General features: G+C 36.4%; 1 long non-coding RNA gene across 2 annotated transcripts; it reads left to right on the top strand.

Moving 5' to 3' along the window:
- Positions 1–260: 260 nt before the first annotated feature.
- On the top strand, positions 261–10370 carry LOC136201370 (uncharacterized). Of its 2 annotated transcripts, XR_010673803.1 has the most exons (7): positions 261–509; positions 978–1092; positions 2302–2405; positions 2621–2719; positions 9659–9782; positions 9884–9958; positions 10176–10370. It is a non-coding gene; the product is annotated as an uncharacterized lncRNA (long non-coding RNA). The 2 variants fall into 2 exon arrangements; XR_010673804.1 differs by lacking the exon at positions 978–1092.
- The last annotated feature ends 260 nt before the right edge of the window (positions 10371–10630 follow it).

The following is a 10630-nucleotide window of genomic DNA, read 5'->3' as shown; positions in this document are numbered from 1 at the left end:
GAATAAATTCCGCTGGTAATCACCAGCGGAATAGCAGCGGATTTGTATCCGCTGTTGATCAGCGGCGAAATAGTAGCTGAATTAAGATTTCGCTACTGAATTGTAATCTTACCAGCGGAATTTTAACATACGGATGGAATTCCGCTGGTAATTAAAATAATAATAATAAATATATAACTTTTTTTATTAGGTGGGAATACCCAATTTCACTTAAGTGGGAATTATTTCTATTCTCCCCCCATTTTTTATTTTGAGATTTTCTGAACCCTAATTTCCCTCTCCCTTTTCTCTCTCGATTGTAACCTAACTCTTATCTCTCTCCCTCGAGATCCCTCCCTTCTTCTTCCCTTTCTTTCTCGATCAGTCACCACTCCCTCACCTCTCCCTCTCTCTCTACATTCATATCCTTTCTATTACTCAGACGGATTACTCAAAGTCATCTGATAAATACTCGGACAGTTGTATTACTCGAAAGGAAGAACTCGGAGCTATATATTTCTATATGTTAGGTAAGTTAGCTTTTTAGATTTGCTAAATTTCAGAATGAGTTTGGGGCTTTTAATTTTGAACGGGATTTCTTCATGTTGTTAGCTTTTGATTTTCAGTTCTTGGTGTATTCGATTTAATAGCTGCAACTGGATTTTTGGTTCTCTACTATTCACTATACCATGTATGACTTATAGTATGGTAGGAAATTTACTGTAGATTTTGTTCTGGCATTCTGATTTATTTTGATTATTATTGTTGAGTAACAATAGATGTATCTATGATTGAATTTTATATTTATGTCATAAAACCAAAACTCTTTCAATCAGTTCAAGAAAACCACCAAAGAGCAAAGCTATTTATTTATTTTTATCTATTTAATAGGAACATGCAGTAGAAAGCTTTAAACAAGCTCAATTTCTAGTATGACATATTTATTTTCTTAATAATAGGTTCCCAGCTATTGATTGTTATCTACTTCAACATTGCAGGAAAGAGGAAACCTCGCCTCCTTTCTATCTAGAAGTGCTTAGACATAGATCCAACAAATTGTTTCTCTGTGATGACATGTTTTGTGAAGAATTGCTAATGAGTATTCACTTTTTGGTAAAGCTATGGTCTTTTGCAAATATGCTCCTATCTCTTAGAAATGTCATATTTCTTTACACTGCTAATGAATGAACCAAGTATTTCATTTCTTTACATCTGTCAATGCATATTTACTTTAACTGTTGAAACTTTGATGGAGTTCTGTTAAGGCACCAAAACTTGATAAGACTATTGATGAAGTGGATGATGGAACTGATTAGATGTTGCAATCTTTTCAGGAATTAATGAAAGAATAAAATTCATCAACTCTTTTGATAAATAGCAGAGTTATTTTATAGGCATATTTTTTGGAATTGTCTCTGGATCCATTCCCCACTTCTTAATTTTAAAGTTAATTCCTTTTTTATGAAACCATATTATATTGATCTTTCAAGTAGTGGTGAAGGGTAAAATTTAGTTTTTCATTTTACTTTAAAATAAAATTTTAAAGTTCCTTTTGGGTAATGAACTGGTTTGTCTAGTGATGCATGAACTGGTTTTACCCCTTGTGGCTATATATTTTTTTGGGTAGCATTTTTCAGTTATGACCTCATGGAGGTCTTGGATTTGACAAAGGCTTACCCCATATGGTTTCAATACAATGTTGCTGATGCTACTTGTATTCCACATGTACTACTTGTATATGCGCAATGATAATGAGACTGCTGTAGTTGTTTCTATCAATTCATTTCATGACTTTTGGGAGGTTTTGGAAACTTCAATTAATGCAAAGGTTTATTTTGTTTATATAAAGTCACATTTCACAAAATCTTAGGTAATTTTAATGTCGGTATGTTGACTGACTAGGATGGCTATAACTAGGGGTGATCATGGTTCGGTTCAGTCCAAAAACCGAATTGAATTGAATTGGACCGAACTGAATTTCTAGTATTTTCTAGGACCGAATCAAACCTAATTGTAATTCAGTTCGGTACGGACTGAACCGAAATATTTCGATCTGGTTTATGTTTGGACCGAACTAAGCACATAAGTTTTTTTGTTATTATAGCACAAACATATCAACATACACATTATAGGTTAAAAAAATACAAACAGACATTATAGGTTAAAAAAATACACAACAGAAACATATAGTCATGCTCAATTAAAGCTTAATAAACAAAAATTGATTTGATCCTTTAATCCAATTTAATTTTTTAATAACATCCATGTACTGTCTATATGTAATTCATAGACTTAATTCTCTGCCCTTTTTTTCTTTTTCAGGCAGTTGTTAACCAAGCTCAATTAACTCGTCTTCTTCTTGAATAAAGGAGCAAAATGCGTGGAGATGCAGATGAGAGAGCAGTTAGGATCTTTGCTTGAAAAGGGTTTGTGTCCTGCTCTGTTTCTGGTTGGCTATTATATTTGATTTTTGCATCCAATCTCTAAATGCCTAAGAAAAGGGTTCAAATTCTTGTTTGGTCTTAAAATGATAACTAGAAGTGATTGATTTCTCATTTGTATTTGACAAGTCAATTTTTTTACTGTCAGTAAAATAATTTCTCTTGTTGATAGTCCTACTTAAATCTTGTAAGTTTTGCAGATTCACGATGTTAGAACAGGAGAATCATAGCCACTGTTATTGTTAACGAAGAGGCAGTAGGATTTGAATCACGTGGAGCTGAAGCAAAAATCCTCTACGGTATGGGTGCATCTCTAGGACAGAACTTACAATACTTGTGTGGATCTCTAGTACTCATGTTAATATGTTTTTGCATTTTAATGGAGAGAAGCATAGGACTTGCTCCTCTCCAGTTGTTCAAGATGAATACTATTATTGCAAAACCAGCTATTGAACCAACATTGCAAAACCTCAGGGCAGGGAGTAAAGTCGTAGTTATAAAATTCGATTGCTGCCTCTTTATTGTTGTTACACGAACTCAGAAAATAGGAACAGACCGAACAAAAATTAAATGGGCAGAGTCGCGGACAATGTCGCTTTCTTTAAGACGTTCGCGGAACTTCCGGAAATTAGCAAACAGTATGAACTCCGGTCGCCTCCAGGATAAAACAGCCCTCTGAATATACGATTTTTGTATTGCACCGTACAAAAATCGTTCTGTATACACTCTCTGTTTATTTGCTCAGTTTCGAAAAAACACAGAAAGAATGAAAAGTAATTGTTTCTCAAAAGCAGTCTCACATCACCTATTTATACATGGAAAAAGGAGCTGTTGAGCTCTGATTTCATGGAGAAGGTGAAGGAGGAAAATCAGGAAGGTGGAGGAGACTGAAGACACGTTCAGAAAAAATGGACGTTGTGAACAACGTTCACAAAGACTGAATCAGAGTAAAAAATAATTAAATAAAAATTGATTTCCGAAATTAAAAATAATAATAAAAATATTATTAATTTTTTCAATAAAAAAATATACATTTTACATCCGGCCCGGTTCGGTTCGATCGGACGGACGGCGCGCGCGCGCGTGTGTCGTGGTCAACCAAAGAGATAGGTCCTCACCCTTTCACAAAAGTGGGTACCCTTTGGGGCACACCCCAAGCATGTGAGGACCTTCCTTATAAACATCTCCACCAAGTGCTTTGAAAGCAATGTGGGATGTTTTTCACTTGAGAAAATTTAAAGGCACGTGAGTGGGCTAATTTTATAAATTCTAATTGGGCCAAGCCCAACAATCCTCCACTAGAATTTTTGAAATCGTTTTACTGAGCAGTTACATAAGGTCAGACATAAACAGAGGTATCTTTCGATTTGAACCTTTGCGTAGTGAGTATAGTTTAGATTTTACTAGAGTGACTCGTAGTCTTGAACTCTATCTCTGATGTATATCACGCCATAACCTTTTCAGAGTGTAGTTCTAGTAGCCCGTGCATTTATGGCCATGCACGTCTATCCCGGTTTAATGAATGCTCTAGAGTTTTGCCCTAAACTCATAGGAAGCGGCCTCACTTCCACATTCATATAGGTGAGTCTATCAAAAGTACTCCTGTAGCTATGTACTTCACTCCAAGTGGAGTATAGACTTCATTAAGAGTTTCTATTATCTCAATCTCAAATCGCTTCAGGATATTCATGCTTCAGATTGCATGATCTGACTCATATTACAACACAACTTGTTATTACCCTTTGAACCTATTTCTTGGGATCTCCAGTCTATAGGTTGGGTTACTATTGTGTGTAACTCATCACTATAGGGGCATAAGTCCCATACTCTTTGCCGTATTATGGACTTTCTCTCTAGCTAATCCTTTCGTCAAAGGATCGGCTCAATTCTCTTCTGAGCGTATGTGATCCACTCTAACAGCTCCTTTAGTGAGTAGCTCTCTCACAGTGCTGTGCTTACGACGTATCTGTCGTTTCTTATCGTTGTAATAACGATTCTGAATCTTAGCAATAGCCGCGGTACTATCGCAGTGGATCAATACAGCTGGAATTGGTTTTTCCCATAGGGGAATCTCAGCTAACAGACTTCTCAACCAACCTGCTTCTTCACTAGCCACAGCTAGTACAATCAGTTCTGATTCCATGGTTGATTGAGCTAGGATAGTCTGTTTCTTAGACTTCCATGAAACAACACCACCAGCTATATTGAAAGTATAGCCACTGGTAGCCTTGGAATCATCTGATAAGGTATTCCAGTCAGCATCACTATATCCTTCAAGGACTGCTGGAAACCTTTGATAATGTAATCCAAGTTTCATGGTTCTTTTAAGGTATCTCATGACCCTTTCTATAGCATTCCAATGCTCCACACTAGGTCTACTAGTAAATCTGCATAGCAATCCTACGACATACGTGATGTCGGGTCTAGTACAATCAGTGGCATAGCGAAGGTTGCCAATTATGCTAGCATACTCTGATTGTCTTACACTGTCTCTAGTGTTCTTAAAAAGTTTTATACTAGGGTCATAAGGTGTACATGCAGGTTTACAATCAAAGTAGTTATATTTCTTTAGAATCTTCTCAACGTAGTGAGATTGATCTAAAGAAATTCCAGTTTCAGACCTAGTTATCTTTACACCAAGAATGACGTTCGCTTCTCCTACATCTTTCATGTCAAAGTTTTCACACAACATTGACTTAACAGCATTCACAACATGAATATTAGATCCAAAAATAAGCAAGTCATCAACATATAAGCAAATAATGGTGCAAAGACCATTTTCATATTTATAGTAGATACACTTATCACTTTCATTCACCTTAAAGCCATTTGAAATAATCAAGTTATCAAACTTTGCATGCCATTGCTTAGGTGCTTGGTTTAGCCCATATAAAGACTTATCTAACTTACATACCTTATGGGCTTGACCAAAGACTACAAAGCCCTCAGGTTGATCCATATAAACCTCTTCTTCTAGTTCACCATTCAAAAACGCAGTTTTAACATCCATTTGGTGCACCACTAGATTGTGCACAGAAGCGATAGCAATCAAAACATGTATAGACGTAATCCTAGTGACAGGTGAATAAGTATCAAAGAAATCAACATTTTCTCTTTGTCTAAAACCTTTAACTACAAGGCGAGCCTTAAACTTATCTACTGAACCATCAGGTTTCAGTTTCTTCTTAAGGATCCATTTACAACCTATTGGTTTACAATCTGGTGGTAAGTCTACTAAGTGCCAAGTTTGGTTTGACTCAAGTGAGTCCATTTCATCATTAATGGCTTCTTGCCATAAATCAGCATCTAATGAGGTTAAGGCTTCTTGTATAGTAAGTGGATCCTCTTCTACTGTGAAAGCGTAAAAGTCAGAACCAAAGTCTTTAGATACTTTAGGTCTCTTACTTCTCCTAGGTTCAGATTCCTCAATCTCTTTTTGTACTATAGGTCTAGTAGCAGGTATGCTACTCGATGATGCACCCCCACTATTTCTTAATTTAAAAGGAAACCTATCTTCATAAAAGTCAGCATCATTGGACTCCAAGATGACTTTTGCATTCAAATCATAGAACCTATATGCTTTGCTATTCACAGCATATCCAATAAATACACATTCATAAGCCCTACTAGCAAGTTTGACTCTCTTAGGGTCAGGAATCCTAACATAAGCCAAACAACCCCAAGTTCTAAAATATGATAGACTAGGTGTTTTATTTTTCAAGATCTCATAAGGAGAGATTTTGCTTCTGGATTTAGGGACCCTATTTAGCACATAGCAAACAGTCAAAAGGATTTCTCCCCACCAATGTGAGGCAGCACCTGAACTAAGCATAATAGCTACTACAGATTCGGTAAGTGTCATATTTTTCCTTTCAGCCTTTCCGTTCATTTCTGGTGAATAAGGTGCTGTGGTTTCATGTATAATGCCATGTGTTTTATAGAAATCAATAAACAGGCTAGAACCATATTATGTGCCTCTATCGCTACGAAGTCTCTTGACTTTCCTATTGTATTGATTTTCTATTTCAACTATGAACAGCTTAAACATGTCAAACGCTTCACTTTTATATTTCATAAGATAAACAAAAGTAAAGTCAGAACAATCATCAATAAAGGTTATAAAGTACCGTTTGTCATTTCTAGTCAACTTTCCATCTAATTCACATATATCTGAATGAATTAAATCTAGAGGTTCAGAATCCCTAACAACAGATTTATGAGGTGTTTTTGTGATTTTTGCCTGACTGCAATAATCACATTTAAGAAATTCATTCAAATTCAATTTTGGAATTAATCCTAAGTTACTCATATTTTTAATGATACGCTTATTAACATGACAAAAACGAGCATGCCAAACATTAAAAGTACACAAGGAGTAAACAGAAGCATTCACTTTATTAATCTCAACATTCAACTTAAACATGCCTTCAGTAGCATAACCTTTTCCTACAAATACATTGTTCTTAGTCAAAGTAAATAAATCTGCTCCTATAGTCTGAGTAAAACCAGCCTTGTTGAGAAGATAGCCCGAAACCAAATTTTTTCTCATTTCTGGAGTATGCATCACATCCTTCAAAGTTAAGGTTTTTCCAGATGTGAAGTTCAATTCCACACTACCAATTCCAGCAACAATAGTGGTATGGGAATCACCCAATAACACTTTCTTATCTTCGGTCACAACACTGTATGTTTTGAACATACTTCTATCATAGCAAACATGGCGAGAGGCACCAGTGTCTACCCACCACCCATCTGATCCACCTATAAGGTTGATCTCAGAAATCATAGCAACAAAGTTATGTTGCTCTTCAGTCAGGTTAACACTAGGAGTAGTGTTTGGCCTGTTCCTACACTTACGTGCCATATGACCTGGTTTCCCACAATTAAAGCATAGGAAAGCAGCATCATTTCTAGGTGGTTGTTGCTGTGGCCTATTTTGGTTCCTTTGAAGGTTCCAATTCAAATTAACTCGGGTGTTGCGGTTTTGGATTGGTTTGCGGTTCTGATTCTTAAAATTCTTTTGAGTGGGTTTCAGAACCGCAGTGGACCTTTTAGTGCTATTAGAAACAATAAGCACTTCCTCTTTTAAATCTTGTGTTCGAGCTTCCTCCTCAATTCGGAGGCGAGTAATCAAACTTTCCATCGAAAATTCTTTTGTTTTGTGCCTCAAAATATTTTTAAAATCTTTCCACGAAGGAGGCAATTTGTCAATAATGACAGCAACTTGAAATTGATCGTTTAAAGGCATACCTTCTGAAATAATTTCATGTGCTATCTTCTGTAATTCATGAGATTGAATTTCCACTGACTTGTCATCAGTCATCTGGAATTTGAGGTAGCGGCTTACAGCGTATTTTTTCGATCCGGCCTCCTCAGTGTCATATTTCCTCTACAGTGCTTCCCATATTTCTTTGGCAGATTTTTCTTCAGCAGTGTAGTAATCATACAGATCATCTGTCAGCCCATTGAGAATACAGTTTTTGCACAGAAAATCATTTTCTGTCCATCTTTCAGCAGCACGAACATCTGCCTCATCACCATCTTCAAGAACAATTGGTTTTTCAGAAGTCAGAACAGAAGCTACCTTCTTTGTTGTGAGGTAGAACAACATCTTCTGTCTCCATCTTCGGAAATGAGCTCCTTCAAACCGGAATGGTTTGTTGATCTCAGCAATCCCATTTGATTGTTCGGTAGCCGTCAGCAGTGATTGGATCGTCTTAAAATTGTTGTTACACGAACTCAGAAAATAGGAACAGACCGAACAAAAATTAAATGGGCAGAGTCGCGGACAATGTCGCTTTCTTTAAGACGTTCGCGGAACTGTCGGAAATTAGCAAACAGTATGAACTCCGGTCGCCTCAAGGATAAAACAGCCCTCTGAATATACGATTTTTGTATTGCACCGTACAAAAATTGTTCTGTATACACTCTCTGTTTATTTGCTCAGTTTCGAAAAAACACAGAAAGAATGAAAAGTAATTGTTTCTCAAAAGCAGTCTCACATCACCTATTTATACAGGGAAAAAAGAGTTGTTGAGCTCTGATTTCATGGAGAAGGTGAAGGAGGAAAATCAGGAAGGTGGAGGAGACTGAAGACACGTTCAGAAAAAATGGACGTTGTGAACAACGTTCACAAAGACTGAATCAGAGTAAAAAATAATTAAATAAAAATTGATTTCCGAAACTAATAATAATAATAAAAATATTATTAATTTTTTCAATAAAAAATATACATTTTACACCACACCAACCCAATCCAACCCAACCCGGCCCGGTTCAATCGGACGGACGGCGCGCGCGCGCGTGTGTGGTGGTCAACCAAAGAGATATTTCCTCACCCTTTCACAAAAGTGGGTACCCCTTGTGGCACACCCCAAGCATGTGAGGACCTTCCTTATAAACATCTCCACCAAGTGCTTTGAAAGCAATGTGGGATGTTTTTCACTTGAGAAAATTTAGAGGCACATGAGTGGGCTAATTTTATAAATTCTAATTGGGCCAAGCCCAACAATAACACATGTTACTTATATTGTATTCCAGGCTCCTCTTATCAGAGGTAAATATAGATATGTTCATCAGATGGTGGATTGATGTGTTTGATTTCATATCTGAAGCTATTCGTTTCTGTTAAGTGATGGCTCTTGTGAGTCTAACTGTTCAGAGAAACTGGTTCAGGAGAGAGTACACATCTCTCTTAAATATTTGTCTTTCATGGTACATTCCTTTTCCAGTTGCTTTGTGGTGGATATGCAATATACCTTATGACTATATGAAAGAGAAGAAGTACAAATACACTAGACTACCGGTTACCTTTTAACTTGATAAATCAATTATAGAAACACAATTATCTATTTCTTAGCTACTTTAGAATGTAAGTTGGACTCCATAGATGATGTTGTGTTCTTTTCATTTTAGATTTTTGTTTTTAATATCTTTTGCATGGCCCTTCACAGCCCAACCCAATAAAATTGGCATATATATATATATATATATATATAATTCCAAGCCTTCCCTGCCTCAGACATGTTTTGCCTTGATCTTCAGTGATTCATTGTCTAGTTAAAACATGATCTTTGAAGGCTGTGCTTTCAAGAATGAAGTTAGTAAATCCTGCAGTTAGTTTTCTTATTTTGATTTTTTTTAATTACTTTCATAGCTTGGACAAAATGCCCATCATTTGCATATGTAATTGTTCAGACAGATTTAAATCATCTTAGTAATTTCTCTCTTTTCTCCAGATGGGGAAGTCTGTATTCGGGATTCTCATTTCACTTGGTCATTCCCTTGGTAAAAGGGTAAAACTGTATATGAAGAGTTCATGAGGAATAGGGGAAGTTGAAGTTGTTATCTCTGGTGTTGCAGGTAGGCGGCGTTCCATTTAGTTCATAGTCGATCATCTAGAGCATTATCTCACTCATCAGGTTTCAATATGATGTCCGTTATGTTGTTTTGATCTGTTATAGGGCTCTCTGCATTCCACACTGAATGAAATAGTTGCTATCAAGGTTCTTGATTTGGAGAGGTTCAACAATGACCTGGTAAGTGCTTTAAATTTTTGCACAAGTCTCAGATATTTGTTATTTATTGGGCTGGATATTTGCTGGAGTTTTATCTATTTCTTTCTTGTGATTATGATTACTCTGTTTGTATATGCTCATATTTAGGGGTGTGAATTAGATGATTGCATCTGCATTTCGCGCATTAAATTGAGATTTTTGTGATATGGATTGTTTAGCTTCTCTCAATTTATGGCAGGAATTGGGTGTTAAGGGGAAGTGATTGGCAGATCATATCTATTTATAAGTCCTTATCAATTAGGTGTAAGTCTAGAGCAGATTAGGTTCAGTCAGTTTATGGCAGGAATTATTTGCTAAAGGCAATGAAAATCATGAGTTGTAATCGTGTGAATCATAAGACTCAAATTTGTATACATATCATATAGGAGTTCCCTTCAATCCAAATAAATTGACTAATTAAAAATGTAATTAAATTTTTTTTCAATTTTCAATATTAATCGCCGACGGAAAATGGACGGAAATATTCACCGGCCAAATTGGGGTCGGTAATAGTTGGTCGGTGTTGAAAATTTACCAGCGGAATCTTCCGACCCAATTTTGGTCGGCATAGATCGCCGACGGAAAGAGATTTGTGTCGGTATGCCGTACCAGCGAGCCTTTTACCAGCGGAATACAATCCACTGTAAATCCGTC

The sequence above is a fragment of the Euphorbia lathyris genome, chromosome 7 (genome assembly GCF_963576675.1).
Source record: "Euphorbia lathyris chromosome 7, ddEupLath1.1, whole genome shotgun sequence".
In the NCBI taxonomy this organism is placed as follows: Eukaryota; Viridiplantae; Streptophyta; class Magnoliopsida; order Malpighiales; family Euphorbiaceae; genus Euphorbia; species Euphorbia lathyris.
The sequence above is the reverse complement of the archived record's forward strand: the minus strand, read 5'-3'. Positions and strand labels throughout refer to the sequence as shown.